This window comes from Typopeltis vanoorti, chromosome 12 (genome assembly GCF_054136105.1).
Source record: "Typopeltis vanoorti isolate ZY-2024b chromosome 12, IOZ_Tvanoo_1.0, whole genome shotgun sequence".
Lineage (NCBI taxonomy): Eukaryota > Metazoa > Arthropoda > Arachnida > Uropygi > Thelyphonidae > Typopeltis > Typopeltis vanoorti.
This window is the reverse complement of record NC_143560.1, coordinates 55768341-55788047: the sequence shown is the minus strand read 5'-3', so window position 1 is coordinate 55788047 and position 19707 is coordinate 55768341. Positions and strand designations below refer to the sequence as shown.

Genomic DNA, 19707 nt, shown 5'->3' with positions numbered 1-19707 from the left:
CTACCTATTGTTATAATTAGCTACAAAATTATAAATCGAGCTCATTCTAACGTATTACATATTGACAGAGGAGCCAGATTTACGTTTTGTATCCCCCCAAAAAAGGAACGACGCAACAAAGAGTAGTACCTACTGGTACTATTCTTCTGTGCGGTGGCGGCCTGGTTGGTCAAGTGGCCAACCAACAGATCGTGGGTTCGAATCCCGCTGTGGACATGGATATTTTGTAATTGTCTTACCTTGTATACCGCTCTAACCCTTGATATGGTGTAGTATGACCTTTGCTCTCCTAGCGCCATTAAAAAACAATAAATCGTCATCATCATCGGTGCGTCGTTTTATTTATTTATTATTGAGAACCAAGATTCCATAGAGGTGTCATGTAATCATAGCACCGCCATGGAATATGAGGATTCGTCGCAAAAAGCTACTCTGCACTACATAACAACAGGACCGTTGTCTTCGCTGCACAATTCATCATCAACGCTACACCATATGCTGCCCACTACATAATATTTTTGTCTGCCAGTTGCGTGGCTCTGGCAGACAAAAATATTATGTGGTTCTCTGGCTGATTTGATTGTTTGAGAACAGCTATAGTTCTCCCACCGTTTGTAGATCTCTCCTTGGCATTTTTCCAAGAATAGTCGATTCATGTTGAAGGGGAGAAAGAAATGAAGGATGTACGAATTGGTCGCCAACATGCGAAATCACGTGCTTTCTTGTCTGTCGCTGTACTAGTACTAGCTTGATTTTTGCATTATTTTTTTATTAATAATTTGTATGATGGATCCAGTACAGTCAACAAGTTCTGTTGTTGTTTAACAACAGAACTTGTTGACTATAGTTTCAGTAGCTCTTGCAAAAGAATATTGAATAATGTGCTGACATTCTGCGAAAAAGAATCGTCTCCTTGTTCCCCTTTCTCAAGTCATAAAATGTGCAAGTGCAATTGTGGGCGTATCGGGGTTGACTGTTAAAAGAATTCGTAGGGAATCAAAAGGTGAAGGTAAACCAAAATTTAAATCTCCTAAAAAAAAAAAAAAAAGCGCCAGAGTAAAGAAAACCACCGCAACCGTAGCTTTGAATGATTTTGATGTAGACGTTATAAGAAGAACTATTCACGAATTTTACGTGGTCGAGAAAAGAGTGCCAACTATTCCGAAATTGATTCCTGTGCTTAAAGAAAAAATTAATTTTCCTTGGAAAAGAGAAACTTTAAGGAAAATACTTTTTCCTTAAAGTATTTTCCTTAAAAGGAAAATACTTTAAGGAAACTTATCATGGAGGAAAAGGAAACTTATCATGGAGCGAAGTGACATTGTTTTATCTAGAACGCAGTATTTGAGAGCAATAAGACCGATTGTGTATCTAGATGAAACTTGGATTGATAGTAATTTAACTTATGGAAAATGTTGGCAGTCTAAAGAAGAATGTGGAGTGCTACAACCGGAAATGCCTCGCGGCGCATAATAATTTTGTGTGCGGGTGGAGAAATGGGTTTTTTTACCGAATTCAAACTTACTATACAAAGCCAATTACCATAGGCAAATGAATTCTACGCTCTTCGAAAAGTGGGCAGAAGAAAAACTGATTTCAAACCTTCCTAAAAATGCTGTTGTTATAATTGATAACGCTTCATATCACTTTATTCGATTAAACAAAGTTCCAAATTGGTCTAATAAGAAGCAAGTTCTTATGGATTGGCTCTCTGCAAATAACATTTCTCATTCCCCAGATATGCGAAAAATTGAATTGCTTAATTTGGTCAAAAGAAACTCACCCACAACTAAACTATTTAAATTCGACACGATGCGCTAAGAACATGGATTTCTAGCTTTGAGGCTACCACCATATCATTGTGATATTAATGCTATTGGGTATGTTTGGGCAGAAGTGAAAAGTTTCATTTGCCATCGCAACGTAACTGGAGATATTGACATGTCGAAACTTTTTAAGCTTTCAGAACAGACGATTGAAAGTATTGCAGTTCAAAACTGGGGAAAATATCTTTCATGTCACCTCATTGGAAAATATGTATTGGGACAGTGACGGAATTATAAGAATTATGCGAACCTTTGGTGATCAGTTTAAGTGAAAGTGATGGCGATTCGGACACCGATTCAGATGACTATGAAGATTAAAAGGATTTGATAATGGTATTTTTTTCCAACCTTTTTTGCATGGGTTTGTTAAAAGAGTCAACAAGTCATAAATAATTAATCGGTTTAGGACATTAAAGTGTCTCAGTTCTCTCAACTGTAAGTTTAGAATATCTAAGTTCACTTGAAAAGATTTTTGTTTTCATTATAATTATTTTTATTTTATAGAAAACTTTTTTAAAAATAAACTTAGTTAAATTTTTGTTTTATGCTATACCTTTTTTAATTTTGTTAATACTCTACGTACATTTTTCCAACTGTTATACAAGCAAAGTAGTTACACTTTAAAAACTACAATGTTCGTAAAAGAAAAGCTAAATTTTCCGACCTGTAATAATAAACAAACACATCCCAGAAGACAGATTGATTACCCTATTATCGGAATGGATTCTCCTTTTTCTGACATGCGCAGAAGTGTCGAGGGACCTCTAATCGGTGGGCGAACTATATCTCTCGTCATGAAAAAAAAAAAAAAAAAGGTCCTCTCCGATGTAAGGGCGCATGTCCCATCCTTCTATCAACTGCGTTGGGAGAACGCAGTTGGTAGAACGATGGGATGTTATACTTTAGCGTTATTGCACACTAATTAGATTTTTCAACGCTTTGTATAGTCATGTTGATTAGGAATGATTTTATATACATACATGCAAGCTCCTCAAGCAACCGACAATTATAAAAGTCTCACCAAATTGAATATCTTCCTACTCTAAATGTATCTGTCCTATGGCGTTTGCAAACCACAGCGCTTGACCGCACGAAGGAAGACTTGCTTTCGAATCTAATCGGCGACTAGAGGAATTTTTCTAAGCCTCTGACATCCAGTCTAGTGGGACAAGCCTGACTTTGAAGGGTTTTGGAATCTCAGTCTTACTTTAGCTCTTACTAGCTAATGGTCCGAACCACAGTCTGCTCCAGGATAAGTATGCACATCAGAGATGCTTTTATTCCACCTTTTGGAGAGCGATGATGTAATCAATCTGGCGCCTTGACCTATCAATGTTAGATGTCCAAGTATAAGTCTGTCGTGGGTGTTTCTGAAAGCAGGTATTGGTAATAAGAAATCTGTTAGAATGGACAATTCCCAACGCTCCTTTTCTAGGTGTTACGTTTAATCAGACTAAACATGCTACACCCAGGCCTAACTCTCATACTCTTTCCTTTTTGCATTAAAGTCCCATAAGATGAAAAGTAAATCCCTCCTTGGGAGTCAGCCCAAATCGGTCTATAGGTTTTCATAAAATTCCTCACTCTCTTAATCAGGCCTATCTGTATGGGTGCATAAGCTACCACGACTGACTCATTGGTAGGATGAGACTTAAGTCTAATACAAAATATCCTGTGATTAACGAGATTAGAACCAAAAAGAGCTCTTGCCTGAACTGCCATCAGTGCCACAGCTACCCCATGATGCTTTCAGTCACCTCCTGAATAATCTTCTGCAATCTATCTGGTTGCCTACACTAGTATACTACATTAAGTCTGTCAGTTGCATAAATTCACTTAGTTGGCTTTAAAGGAGAAAACAAAATGTGGTCTCATACGGGGGTGGCATCCTCCCACGAAAGATTGCAAACCTTTCGTGGGAGGGTGTAACGTTTAAGAAGAAGAAGAAAAGAAGAAAAAAAACTTACACCGGCCAGGTTCCTGGAAAACGTAATCCTAGCTAAACCTCATTCTAAAATCAGGAAGAGATGTGAATCTCATAGAGGGAGATGAAAGAATAATAAGAAAATAGCACTTTCCATTTCCGTCAGAAAGATGCTAACTTGACTTCTGTTGGTAAATTTTCGTAAAACATCCACTAAAAATGCACGAAGGCCATTTATTCTACAAAAAGAATAGGCGAGGTCGTTTAGCACTAACTTTTGAAAAGTGGAGAGGAACTAATCTCCACTCTCTTAGCCAATCAAGAGATAGCTGGCTCAAGACTATTAACGATTTTAATAGGCATCCGGAGAGTAGAACATATCAAAAAAAAAAATTAATAATAAACAAAGTTTTCTACTAAACACGCCATCTGACTGTGCAGTGAAGCTAGTTACAGTATATCTTCTTAAGTAAATTATAATCATGCATTATATTCGGTTAGATTTCGCCACAAGATATTGAAGTAGAGATCTAAAAGTAATACTGAATATGCCATTGAAGTCCAGGAGATATAGTGCAAAAAATAAAGACAACACAAAGGATTGCACTGACGCTGAGAAAAATATTCGAGAGTAGGAATGGGAATTCATTGTTTCACTTTATGAAGACTTCACATGAGCACATCAAGATTGATGGATTCAGATTTAGTTACAGATTTCAGGGTGGTGAAAAAGATAGTGAAAAAGGTATAGATACGGATAAATAACATGAAATTAGGATTGTGGAATGTAAACCATAAGGAGAGAACAAAGAATTTTTTTAATTTATTTTTTTATTGGGTGGCACTTTTCTAAAAAAATCGACGAGGGTGTCAAAACTTATGAGTGACTTACATACTCTACACATATAATGTTGTTTTTCCTGAGTTCGACACTTCAAATAGTCCGGTTGAAAAACTAAAACAATTCGAGAAAGTTTAATCCTAAATCCTAAGAGATCCTAAATACTAAATTTCCTTAAATTCTATCTAGCCAGTATAGAATTATCAATATTAGAATGATTTTGTCGATATAAAGAAATAGATTGAAAACAAAAACATGAACGTGTACATCATTGTACATTTACTATTCACAACTTTTATTTAACTCTATCCAACCAAAACAGAGATATTATATTAGATAATTTCGACTTTTTTTTCCATTTTGTGTCCGACATATGGTCCGACTCTAACAAAAACTGGAATGGCTAATAATATATATATATATATATATATATATATATATATATATACATACATACATCAGCTCCCTCTCCAAGAAACTACGAAGCATTTTTTAAGAAAGTTTAACATAAAAACGTGCTTCTCTACTCTTTCCAAATTAACATCAATTATAAGCAAACACAAACCAGCTCACAACCATCTACAGTTCCCAGGAGTGTACAAAATTACGTGCGACTGTGGTAAGCCATACTATGGCCAGACTGAGAAATCCATCCTCCTACGTCTCGAAGAACACTAGAGAGACATTGCCTACAAAAGAACTAGAGCAAGTGCCCTGTCAAGCCATGTCCTGTTTTCAGTAAACACAAATAATGAAGGCCGCCAACATGAGATAAATTGGACAACAACGTCAAACCTTCATATATGCCACGACGAGGTAGAACGCCGCATAATCGAGTCTAAAGAAATTGTTATGGACCGTCATCATATAAACAGTAACCTTAGTTACAAATCACCGGACTCATTCAACTCTGCTATTAGATATTGGCGCACTCATGAAGTCACACGCGCACAGATACCGAACAATAGAACTTAACACGGACTGTAGCTCCAATTCAAAGCTAACTGAAATTTATAATAGTCGAATTTCAGTGACACAATGTTTCTTTTTAGTGTTTTTTATTTGCTTTCTGTGTTTTCTTAACGCCTGAAGAAGTAGGCCTTCCGACGAAAAATGCTGCGTTGTGAATTAAATTTAATTGTTTGTTCTAACTCTCGGATTTAAGTCAGTAGTAGTATATAAAAATAGGAATGTGTGTGTGTGTGTGTGTGTGTGTGTGTGTGTGTGTGTGTGTGTGTGTGTGTGTGTGTGTGTGTGTGTGTGTGTGTGTGTGTGTGTGTGTGTGTGTGTGTGTGCGTGCGTGCGTGCGTGCGTGCGTGCGTGCGTGCGTGCGTGCGTGCGTGCGTGCGTGCGTGCGTGCGTGCGTGTGTGTGTGTGTGTGTGTGTGTGTGTGTGTGTGTGTGCGTGCGTGCGTGCGTGCGCGTGCGTGCGTGTGTGCGTGCGTGCGTGTGTGTGTGATTATATGCTTCAACTCGGTTGTTGTGATACATTTTTAAAAATAGGTTTAATGACTTAAAAACCGAGATTACTTATAAAGATTTAATAAGATTAATACAACTAGTTTCGGTTATAATAGCTTTCATCAGGTATTCTTAAAGGAAGAGAATAGTAATAAACATTGAAGTATCTAAAAACTTGAAAATACAGGTAAAAAAATCGCCACATAATTGATACATAAAAAAAGTTGTAATTTTTCAAGTTGTTCTAACAGGCGTGCCATTGTTTATTGCAAGTATGCGTGCAGACTCACGTGAACGCCAATATTGAATTGAATTGAACTCAAATTGAATCCTTCTGAATCCTGTCCATTTAAACAACAATTTGAGTTATAACATCCCAGATAGCCATGCTGCAGTTATTCAATATTGGCGTTCACGTTGATGATATTTTCATCGTTTGGAATCACGGGCACACATCTCTCATAGCTTTTCTTAATCATCTTAACATCCAACATCCTAATATAAAATTTACTGCTGATCTAGAAAATAATAACTCCTTGCCTTTCCTGGATGTCATGCTTACACATTGCTCTGAAAGATTAAAAAATCTCTATTATACAGAAAACCTACTCATACCAATAGATATCTGCATAATCTTTCTCATCATTTTCCACCACAAAAACTTGGAACTATATCTACCTTAGGACACAGAGCACGCTCTCTCTTGAATGAACAAGATGAACTACAAAAAGAAATAAATCAACTCTCTCTTATCATTAAACAAAATGGTTACTCTGAAAACACGATTAAGAAATTTCTTCTGGATCCTCCTAGACAGTGCACCACAGAAAGTATTAATTTTAAAGGCAGCATCTCCATCCCATACATTAGCACAGTCTCTAACAAATTAGCAAAAGTCCTTAAAAAATATAACATCAAGACGTTCTTCACCACACTTTCAAAAATCCGTTCTCTAATCAGCCATCAAAAGCCTTCTCATCACAACCTAAAATATCCAGGTGTATATAAATTATGGTGCGATTGCAATATCCCTTATTTTGGACAAACTAACAAATCTGTTGAGCAACGTATAGAAGAGCATAAAAGAGACATCTCTTACAAAAGATCACATGCAACTGGGTCCAGTCATGTTCTTTTTTCAAATAATCCTAATGATGATCAACAATGCCACTCCGTTTGCTGGGATAGATCAGAAAATATTTTTCGCTCTGATGATGAGTTTGAGAGAAAAATTATAGAATCAAGGGAAATCCTTCTGAATCCTGTCCACTTAAACATCAATTTGAGTTATAACATCCCAGATAGCCATGCTGCAGTTATTCAATATTGACGTTCACGTGAGTCTGCACGCATACTTGCAATAAACAATGGCACGCCTGTTAGAACAACTTGAAAAAATACAACGTTTTTTATGTATCAATTATGTGTGGCGATTTTTTACTTGTATTTTCAAGTTTTTAGATACTTCAATGTTTATTACTATTCTCTTCCTTTAAGAATACCTGATGAAGGCTATTATAAGCCGAAACTAGTTGTATTAATCTTATTAAATCTTTATAAGTAATCTCGGTTTTTAAGTCATTAAATCTATTTTTAAAATATATATATATATATATATATACTTGGTATAAAGATGAATGTTATTTCTACAAAACGTAGAAATGTTTTGATATTAGCCAAATATAAATATAAATAAATTCTCTCTCTAGAAATAATAAAAAAATTTTAAATCATCTTACTCAGCCATACCTGAAGAAGGGACGAAACTTTTTCCTCTGAGCCAATGAACATACGAAGGGAAATAACGAGAAATTATTCCTTGAAGTGGTGTAAAAGCTCAGCAATCAAGGCAATAATGAGCAGCAGAGTCATAACTATGTTTGTCAGGCACAGTTTCCGAAATGGACTTAGTAGGACTAACCGAAAGTTCTATTAGAATCCTGTAAAATGCTAAAGGGGAATCACTGAAAGCGAAACATAGAGTAAGGATAACAAAAGTTATAGTCCTGCTTTTGTGATTCTCGCGCAATGTAAATATATGGTTCCAAATTCAAACTGCTAAAAGGAAAAATTAAGACTGTCAAAAAAATAAATGAATTAAAATTAATAAAAGAGGAAGAGAAAAACTGGACCATAAACGCAATTTATTTATTCATAATTTGAAAAAAAAAATCATAACATTGAACTGCTATTTGCATTAGGCATAAATCACAATCAGATGGAAAGCCTCAGAATCTTAACACTCAAATATGGTGTTATGATTATATATACACGAGGGTGGTCTGAATCGTTTTCGGCCTAACAATGAAAAAACGAATTTATTTAAGTTAAGGGATATTATATCCCATATTGTTTCTTAGCCGAATAAGAAACTCAAAGAGTTTCATGCCGAATATAGAAACTATATAAAGTTCGGCGATTCCAAGCGGAAGCAAATATCTGGATAGTGCAGCACCTGATCCATTAGGTAGTGCAAGCTGAGGCAACTCATAGAAAGAGTGGAGCAAGTTCCGATCACTATTCTTGGTATTTACCCATAATGTGAATTTAGCTCCTAGGAGCTGAATTATTGTTCAACATTATGAGAGAAGGTCACTACCCAGACCGGTGTCAACCTTTTTTGAGGTCTCATCAGTGAGTAGGTACACCTAGTTAATACCAAGTTTGTAGCTAACAGAACTTACATCCCTTTTATGAGAATTGCCAAGAAGGTGTCCTAATAAATTACTAATTATATGAAGAGCCAAAGGCTTCAATTCGGTGACATGAACTTATTTAAGTTAAGGGATAACCTCAGCTTGCACTACCTAATGGATCAGGTGCTGCACTATCCAGGTATTTGCTTACGCTTGGAATCGCCGAACTTTATATAGTTTCTATATTCGGCATGAAACTCTTTGAGTTTCTTATTCGGCTAAGAAACAATACGAGATATAATATCCCTTAACTTAAATAAGTTCATGTCGCCGAATTGAAGCCTTTGGCTCTTCATATAATTAGTAATGAAAAACCGAATTTATTATTCCAAAATTTTTATTTTTCAACATAATCTCCCTTAAGACTAATACATTTATTCCAGCGATGCTCCAGCGCCATTATCCCATCCATGTAGTGGTTCTCAGTAAGATCTGCAAAATACCCCTCTACAGTTGAAATCACTTCTTGCTTCGAAGAAAAACGCTGACCAGCGAGGAAATGTTTTAGTATTGGGATGAGATAGAAGTCAGAGGGAGCCAAATCTGGGGAATAGGGTGGATGTTCCAAAAATTCATAGTGCAGATCCCTTAATTTTCCCATTGCCAAAACACCTTTGTGGGCAGGTGCATTGTACTGATGAAAGATGATTTTTTTCTTCTGCAAAACGGGTCTTTTCTCATGAATTTTTTCGTTTAGTCTGGTTAAAAGATCGGAATTATATCCCCCCCCCCGGTTGTTTTTTACCCATTTCAAGCTAATTAATAAACAAAATGCTTTAGCAAAACAAAACACCGACGCCATGACCTTTCCTGCTGATGGAACCGACTTTGTCTTCTTTGGAGCTGAACAACCGGCTTCTGTCCACTGTTTTGACTGCTGTTTGGATTCTGGTGTGTAATGGTGAACCAAGTCTCATCCATAGTAATAAACCGATGCAATAAACGATGCAAGAAATCAGTTTTATTCTTGATAAAACACTCCAAGCACTGTTGAGAGATTTTCATGCTACTGCGTTTTTGATCTGTGCGGCACCCATCTTGCACAAAGCTTTTTCATTTACAATTCTTCATGCAAAATGTATTGTACACGTTCTTTTGAAATGCCTATAGGCTCAGCAATTTCACGCACTTTGACTCACCGGTCATACAATACCATATCGTGCACTTGATCAATGAGTTCTGGTGTTGTTACACTTTTTGGACGGCCTTCACGTGTGTCATCTTCAAGGCTGGTATGTGGCCGTACCAGCCAAGATGTAATGTAATTAATCTGGCAGCCCATTTCTTAATTGTCGAAAACGAAGGAGAAGAGTGCCCATAAACTTTTATGAACTTTGAATGAATTTATTTTGGCGTTAAACCTTCTTTTTACAAAGAATTTTATAACCGCACGATACTCAGTTTTATCTATTTCAAGGGATACAGACTATACTTTTGCTTCAGACAGCTGTATAAAAAAAAACTACTTGATAGAATGACTTGCAATTTCACATGGATGCTTATGACAAATGTACCAACTTAGAAAAAAAAAAAAACTCTTGCCGATAGTATTGCCATCTATGGTCGAGGCCGAGAACTTTTCAGATCATCCTCGTATATAATTTGTGTGTATGTATGTTTGCCCGCGATCGCCCTCGTACCAGATTTTCCTGGTTATGGGATTAAAAATCCCGAATATCCTGAATGAAAAGTCTTCCACCTTCTTCGGGTCAAAAACGAGATTCGAATTCAGGTTTTTTTAACGAAATGATCCGAAACCAACCGCACTACAACTACTCTGGAAAACCGTAGTTATAACCTATTGAACTGCCACTCCACTATTACTGAGCCACACACAATATGAGAGAGAGAGAGAGAGAGAGAGAGAGAGAGAGATCACATACTTAGTTCAATAATGTCTACATAAATAAATCAGTGTTTGAACAACAGTACAATACCGAAGGAAAGTTTTCTTTCGCATTATTACAAAAATCTCAATGTCTGATGTTTAAGAATCAGATTCACAATTATCTAATCCTGAGCAAACTCGGTACAATCGCTTTATAGGTTTGCAGACTTTCGTGGATGGAATTCACGAAAGCGCGCGCGCGCACACACACACACACACACACACACACACACACACACACACACACACACACACACACACACACACACACACACACACACACACACACACACACACACACACACACACACAATCAAAGAGCATCGGATACATTCAGATATAAACAAAACGTGTATCAATTGAAAGACAGAAATGATGGTAATGCTTCTTTAAAATAATTGCGTAATAATTGCTTCAATGCGTCGTGGAAGACGGCTTAACTAATTTCTGATTGAAAGCTGTTGAAAATATGGATCATATACCTGCAAAGCATTAGTCAATTGCATTCATAAAGAGGAGGCCCATGTCCTATTGCTGCATTCCAGTTCCTCCCAAAAGATTACAAATGCTCTAGAATGTCAAAAGGAAGACTACATGAGAAGCTTCTCCAAATCTGTATACAAAAATGAGGGTGATTGCTAGGAGACCTATGTGGAAAGACAGTAGCTCAACTCATATTGGAGGTTAATGATTAACTGGTGGTTCTCCAATCAGATGGTGTAGAAGTTGGATGGTGGCTTTATCCATTATTTTTTGAAAGAAATAAAAAGAAGATAGTTTGAGGGGTGACTTTTATCTTCCTGCTTTTTTTTTTTTTGCATGGAATAAACATACACTGCTTCGAAAGAATTCAACGGACACCACAGTGTGAGGAAGAAACAGCCATGCGCCCACCTTAATAAGATGGAGGACCTCCTTTCGCTGTGATGAGTGCAGTAATCCTACGGGGTATACTTTCCACAAGCGTACGATAGCGGCCAATGAGAAATTTGAACCAATCTTCCTGTAGGCATATAATAAGGTCCTGGACCGTTGTGGGAGCGAACGTCCCTTGACCTCACCCTATGCTCCAGTTCATCCCACAGTTGTTCAAATAGGGTTCAGATCAGTACTCAGTGTGAGGCCGGTGTTAGTGTGGTAACGTTCATGTCCACAAACCAGGCAGTTATACCAGCAGCCTTATGACACAGTGCATTGTCTTGCTGCAAGAGACAATGGGCAGTTCTGTAGAAACGCCACAGAATAGGAACTGCACTGTCCAAATTGTTCAGATACCTCTTGTAGTTCAGTGTTCGTAGCACACAAACAGAAGTCCGAGGCGAAACCAGGAAAAACAGGACCATACCATTACACCAGCGCCACCTGCGAATTTCATAGTTGAGGTTACACTCTGGTAAGAGACGTTCACCGGACATCCGCCACACTCAAATCGTCCATCTGCTCAGTAGAGGGTGTAGCATGATTCGTCGCTCCATAACATAGCTTTCTAAGCTTCCATGTCCCACTGTACACGCTCTTTGTACCACGGAAGATGACGCTGCATGTTGAATCGGGTAGAGCTTGCATATTGCAGTCCTACCATGGAAATCCATGTTTTGAGCCCCAGTTCTGAATGTTTTTCTGCAGATTCGTGTTCCAGTCGATTCCTGGAACTCTGCATTGAACATATAGACTGTGAATTGTAGAGCATAGAATTACTACACCAAGAATTTCCTCCAGACATTGTCAAATTATTTGAATTTGTGATAAAGTTCGCTTATTCTTCCTTCAAAAACCAGTTATACCAACAAATCGAAGGGACAGCAATGGGTAATCCAATATCTCCTGCTATTGTCAACTACTTCATGGAGCATTTCGAACAGCGTATCTTTGACAACATTACACCCAGACCTAACATTTGATTCAGATATGTGGATGACATTTTTGCCATATGGAAGGGCACCTCAGAAGAACTACAACAGTTTCTCTCAAAAATTAATGCACTTCATTCAAGGATCCAGTTCAGCCTAGAAGTAGAAGTAAATAAGCAGTTAGCATTTCTAGACCTCTTGATTTTTCGCCAACCAGATGGTTATCTACAATTCACAGTCTATAGGAAAGAGACTCATACAGGCCAGTACATCCACGCTGAATCACATCACCATCCCAGCCAAAAGGCAGGTACTATAAAAACACTAGTTCATAGAGCCAACTCCTTTTGTTCTTCAGAAGAACTTTTAGAAAAAGAATTACAGTATATTAATTCCTCCTTCATATCCAATGGCCATAAGAAGTCTTTCATAAAAAGAGCTTTAAGTAGTCATGCTCCAGCATCCTCTTCAAGTGCAGAAGAACCTACACGTATACCTATCCCCCTATGTACACGGGGTTAGTGAACGCATAGCTAAGATGCTAAAATCACTAAATATCTGTGTGGCTTTTCGACCCATCAGAAAAATCTCCACATTCCTAATTCCTAATGTCTCCAAAGGACAAGTTCCCACATCTCAGCTATCCAGGTGTCTACCAGATTTCCTGCTCGTGTGGATTATCATATTTCGGACAAACAGGAAGATCTGCTCAGGTCCGGTTAGAAGAACTCCAGTCATACATCCAGTACATTGAACCCGAACAGTCTGGAATTGCAGAACATGCCATCAACACCGGACATAGAGTTAAGTGGAACAAGACAAAAGTCATTCACAAAAGTCGGTTCCTAATGGAATGGATATACAAAGAAACATGTGAAACATTACTTCACTCCCCTAACCTAAACAGATCCGATGGTCTACGTCTTTCACCCTTGTGGGAGATAGTACTTTATAAAGCAGCAAATATTTCCTAACTTATAATTGTATACACATATATATATATTTATAAAATAATAATACATTTAATTATTATAATTGAATAATTAAAAAAGTATTTAATAATTAAATAACTAAATAATTAAATTTAAATTATTAAAAATAAATAAATAAATAAATAAATAATAATAATAATAAAATAAATTTAGGAAATTTAACCTTAGCTACTTAGGTGGCGCTTTGTGAATATAACAGTTATTGTTTAATTAGCCTTGTACCTGTACTGATGATGCCTGTGATACTCAGGTGAAAATTCTACGAATAAAGAATAATTTAAGTGAGTTAATTCCGTTATTATAATAGTTAGTAACACTGTTAACTGTGAAACTGAGTCTCTGAACCTGATCACTGTAACCAGATCAGAGCAAGTGACTTTCAATGATGCGTTACTCTGGAGTGGATAGAAATCTACCACTCCCACTACTGCAACTCGCACAGAGAAGCAGTAGATTTTATAAATTGAATAATCTTTTTAAATCAGTTTTGATTCCGTGTTGAGAATGTAAATTGTTTCCGTCATCAGAAATAATGAATATAACTAGTATATCAATCAGAAAATCTGCGGTCGAAACTAATAGCTAAATTGATCTTCTTCTGCAACTTTTCCCACTTACCACAAACAGCGACCCCACTTAAGTAGGGTCGCTGTTTGTGGTGAGTCTCCTCCCCAACTTCCTGTCTTGGGCTGTAGCCACATCCAAGTTCTTCATCCTCAAGTCCTCCTCCACCATCTTCCTCCATCTCTTCTTTGGCCGTCCGCGCTTCCTCTTCCCCTGCACATCCATCTGCATGACCTTTCTTCCCACATACTCTTCCTCCATCCTCATCACATGACCAAACCATCTCAACTTGCCTCCTGTATCTTTGCTCCTAAGTTCGTAACTTTAACCATTCCCCTTACATAGTCATTTCTCAGATGATCCTTTCTGGTCACACCGCACATTCGCTATTCTCATCTCCGCTACCTCCATCCTGCTGATGTTATTTTTCCTCAGGGCCACAGTTTCCAAAGCATACGTCATAGTTGGTCTCACTACTGTCCTGTAAATTTTGCCTTTTAGATTGATCGGCACCCTCTTATCAGATAGCACTCCAGCCATCTCTCTCCAGTTCCTCCATCCTGCTTGTATCCTGCATCCCACTTCCTTCTCAGCCTCACCATCCTCTTTCATTGTTGAACCTAAGTATCTAAAGTCACCTGATGACATTTCCTTCCAGCTCCAGATATGTCTCCTAGCTGCCATCCACTTTGCAACACATATACTCGGTCTTATTTCTGCTCAGTCTCATACCTCTCTCTTCCAGAGAGAGGTATGAGAAATAGTTTTGCAAGGACTCCGAGTGTTGAAAAATTAAAATTGGGAATTTCAATTTCATTAAAATTAAAATCGATTAAATTAAAATTAAAATTGAATCAATTAAAATTAAGATTTTAATTTTATTAAAATTAAAATCGGTTCAGCCAGAAGAAAGTTCTATATAAGTACGGACGGACAAAACGAAGAATATATTAAACACCTTTTTTAAATCGTTTAAGTTTTGCATCAATCATTAAGGTTTTCGTTTCAGGACTGTTTCAGTTTTTCTAATGGGCTGTTATGTAATTTCGTAAGTGCTTTTATGTACAGCATGAAGACAGGAAATGCAGCACACTGAAATTGTAAAGGGTGTGAATTAATGTCACCAGGATGTAAATAAACTTACTTCTATACCATAAAAACAAAAAAAGTGTACTCCTTTCAATTGCGTGTTTTGTTGCGTCTTTAGATGTAGATGATTATACGGCGTAAATAAATAAAAAATCATGATCGTTGAGGAAGCATAGTTCCTGAGCTTTTCGCTGTCAAATAGGATGGAAACGCATGAGCAGTGAAGCCTACAGAAATGAATAGACTGTTATTATTATTGGTAGCATCGCTCGATTGTAGCAACTTCGGTGACCTCAACGCAGCATTCGCCAAGTGGCACTATCGGAACGTTCCGTCCGTTACGATAGATTGTTCGAAATTCATGATGCCATCATAGAGGCACTTGATCACATCCTGAAGGCACCATCTAAACATATGTTAAGCATACGACACGAATCACTGATTAGCAGTTAAAATCAGCTGGTCAATGATGAGATGACTGAGGATGCCCTTCGGGATTATGCCTAACAATTGCTTGTAATCTTAGTCTGTTTGCAAAAACGAAAATTAGAGCTTTTCCGGATCAAATCAAAATAAATAAATAAATAAATAAATCCTATGCTTCTTTTTCATGATAAAGGAGACAATATATTTATATCAATTTAGCATAACATCCCATTCTCCATTTCCTCTTTCCTTCTTATCAATTTGACTATCAGAAACCGGTATACTAAATATGGACCCAAAATTACGAATCCCTCAAAGGCGATCTGGCTGTTTAGACCAATTTTGCCGTTTGCCATAAAGATAAATCTTTGCCATAAACCTAATCTAGTTTTTGCCTTGCTGTTTAACTTAATCTAGTTTTTGCCTCTCTTTGCCATAAACGTAATCTAGTTAAAACACAAACTAGATTAAAAGTATATAATACATTAGCCCTACCAGTCGTATTGTATGAAAGTGAAATCTGGGCAATAAAACAAAAAGACAAACAAAGATTAATAACAGCTGAAATGAAGATTATGAGAAAAACTGCAAAGTATTCCCTATTCGATCACAAAAGAGATGAAGAAATTATGAAAGAACTAAACCAGGAATCAGTAATAGGAAAAATAAAGAAATGTAAACATAAATGGATGGAACGCGTTCAAAGAATGAAAACAGAAAGATTACCAAAACAACTATTATTAAATTACAAACCATTAGGGAAAAGAAAATCAGCGCATCCTCTAGAGAGATTCAAAGATGACTTCTGAGGCCGTTGTGGGCCTAAATCCATCAAAAGTATGATGATGATGCCATAAAGATCTGGATTTCTTTTCCTTTTATTTTGTTTTCTTTTTATTTTTTGATATTCTTTCCGATGACAAAGGACAGTGCGCTGGGAAAAAAATGTTGTTTACTGTATACTTTTTATCTAAAATGTTATTCTAAAAAAGTAAAACGTTTTTGAAGCTTTGAAAATAAAAAAAAGTAGAAAAATGTTTTCGATTTAGAATTTGGGAATTAGACATTAGACTAAGGAGAGCTGCTGTGAATAGTGTTTAACAGAATAAAATAGTTTACATTAGATATGATGTTTAGTATTCGGGAAGTGAGGAAAAATAATCAATTCTTCAAAATCCGAGTAGATCTGGACAGTTGTGCTAGTAGCTAATAAAATTGCAGAATGAGTAACAGATTCATGACTAAAGCAATACAGGCAGTCCCCAACTTATGTAAATTCGAATTGTGTAAATTCGAACTTACGCAAATTATCCTTAAGGGCTAGAAAAGGCTAGGAAAATTGTGGTTTATAAATTTACTTAACCAGTCTACGTATCTTTGCACACCAACAAATGGAAGTCTTCAGCAAGGAAGACGCACATGAGCCGTTTCCTTATTTTTAGTGTTTTAGCTCTGCATATTTTATTGTTTTTGTGTGTATATTTTAAGATTTTGGTGCTGTATATTTTTACTGTTTTACATGCAATGTATTTAGAATGTTTGCGTGCGCTGTGGTAGAATACAGTCATCACTGGGAAAAAAAGAACAGAAGGGGAATATAAATTTGCCAAAATTGATCGAGATGAAAATGCTAACTATTTCAGTCAGTCCTTGATGATTCCATAAAAAAAGGTCAAACGACCAAATTAAACATTTTTTAGATATTTCTATTTTCTCATAGTATTTATACTGTATTGCATTACTTTGCATTAATAATTACATATTGAAATATACTTTGGTTGTGAACTAGGTGAATCTAACATAAGACCATTAAAACATGTTAATACACTACCGCATACATGTACCATAAACACATAAGCAATAGGGTGTAATTAACGAGTGAGGATATTAAGTCCAACTTACGTAAAATTCGAATTATGTAAGGTTTGCGGAACGTAATAACCCTTACATATATCGGAGAAATGCCTGTATATTAAATTTACTAACACAAAAACTATCCCAAATAACCCAATGGATACAGTAGGTATGTGCCTAGGGAGTCCAATTCATAGGGCAAACATTGTTTAAGCAATAAGCAATATTACCACTAGAGGTGTCTGCTATCTTCAAAGACAGTTAGTAAATAAATTTACGTTTTTCGCTTTTTTCTATCTCTGGAAAAAAAAGTATCAAACATTTTTCAATATATCATTAGTTTTCTTTATGCCAATGCAAACTGCATTCTAGATTATGTCAATGAGCTCCGAGAGGGTCTCAATCCGCCTCCGCACATAAATTATCGATTTCGATCATCAAATCCAAAATATCAAGAGAAACTAAAAGTTTCATAAGGTCATTGCACTCAATCCTCAGAATTCTTGTATTATCTTTTAAACAAGAATATAATCCGAAAGTTTGAAGGGCATAGAAAAAAACATAAAGACAAAACGGAACCACGGATGCTTTCCCAGTCAAGCATGGATGATTAAAAAGAAAAGGGGTTGAGAGACTTGAACTGAATGTTAATACGTTTGTCAGGCATAACCTGTTTTCGGTGCTTCAAACAACCCGATCCTGACCTTGATTGAAACAAGGACAGTAGTTCTCGAAGCTAAACCAAATCATACAGCCAGAAGTCTATGGGAGTGAATGAGTTGTAGATATGTTTGAAATAAGAATGGTAGTAGGTAATAAGAACAGTATCACGTCAAGCGTATAATTATATAAGTTGATGATGAAGAATACTGAAGGAGCAAATATCAGAGTAAGATGACTTATATGCAAGATAAAAATATGTGGCTTATACATAAAAATGATGGGGTAACTAGAATTCAAGTCATATTAAGAGTCACTGTAATTAACCAGGAAACTTCTCTGATTAGGAACTGTGACCAATAATAATAATAATAATAAATCACAAAATAACTGCATTTACTTTATTTTCTCTCTTATTTTCATAAAAAAGTACGTTTTTATGAAACAAGAGTTTTTTTTTGTTATAAATTTAAAAAAAAAATGAATTACCACACAGTAATTTTTACGCTTGCTTCAGCTTTGTAACCAATGAAATGACTATATAATTTTAAATTCTATTAACGAAAATTAAAGGTTTTTCAGCGGAAAAGCGTAAACAATTTCTTAATCGGTCTGGTTGATCTTTAGTTTGAAACACTTCAATTCATTATGCAATGAGATCTTCAAATTCTGGCAAGCGGAGTCTAATGTTCTTTGCAACCAGACTTCAGTGCATTAAAAAAGCAGGAAAATATTCATTGCAATAATAAATTATAACGAATATTTCCACTTTAAAGATCCTTTTAAAATCTGGGACCTATGATTCAGGTTCCAGATAAAGATGGCCTTGCAGTTATGAGAAAAGCAAGAACGCCTCGGCAAGCTATGTTGATATCTCTCAGGGATCTATAAATAAAAATTATATATGACATCACATCCTCGGGATAGGGATATAACGTCAAATATATTACTTTTATAAAGATCAGTAACTTAATTTATTTTCTTTCTCTCAAAAAGAATAATGTAACTTATATTTGATTGTAATCTATAATTCGGCATAGTAAAAAGTCTGCAGGAAAAAAAAAAGACATAGATGTTTGAATCGACTGGAAGAAACTTTTTTCTAGGCCTTTTTTCAGCCGGTTCCCCACTTGAAAAAAAATTCGCCAACCAATATTAATTATAAAAATTCGAAACCAATATTATTTATAAAATATTTTCTAACTTGTAACTTCAAGTTTGAAGTTACATGTTATTTTATAACATATAACTTCAAAAGCCCATGCTACAATCATATGGTGACAATGACTTGCTTACTACAGCGCTTATGCTCAGTGCCGGGATCGAGGATATGTGGCGCGCCTAGGCCAGTTTTATCAACGCATTGTAAGACAAGACAGGCATCATAATATTCTTTATTGTTAAACGCACTTCATAGTTATTGCCAAAAAACAGTACGTATAGGGCATTTTGGGGGCACTGCTCGTACCATCAACGCTTTGACTCTCTGGTCTTCTTTAATACTATTACTTTTTTTTTACGATGTCGGTGCCCCTAGGCGGGTGCCTCTTGTGCCTAAGCCTAGAACCGGCCCTGCTTATGCTGAGGGTATAGCACCATAATAATAATAATAGCACTCTTAAAATGGTTAGCCGAGG

At 36.4% G+C, this 19707-nt stretch overlaps 1 protein-coding gene across 5 annotated transcripts in view; it reads right to left on the bottom strand.

The window, feature by feature from the left end:
- The window catches only part of LOC150100806 (DNA (cytosine-5)-methyltransferase 3A-like), a 745691-nt gene that overhangs the window by 649118 nt on the left and 76866 nt on the right, over positions 1-19707 (bottom strand). The gene's annotated exons all lie outside the window — the stretch shown is intronic.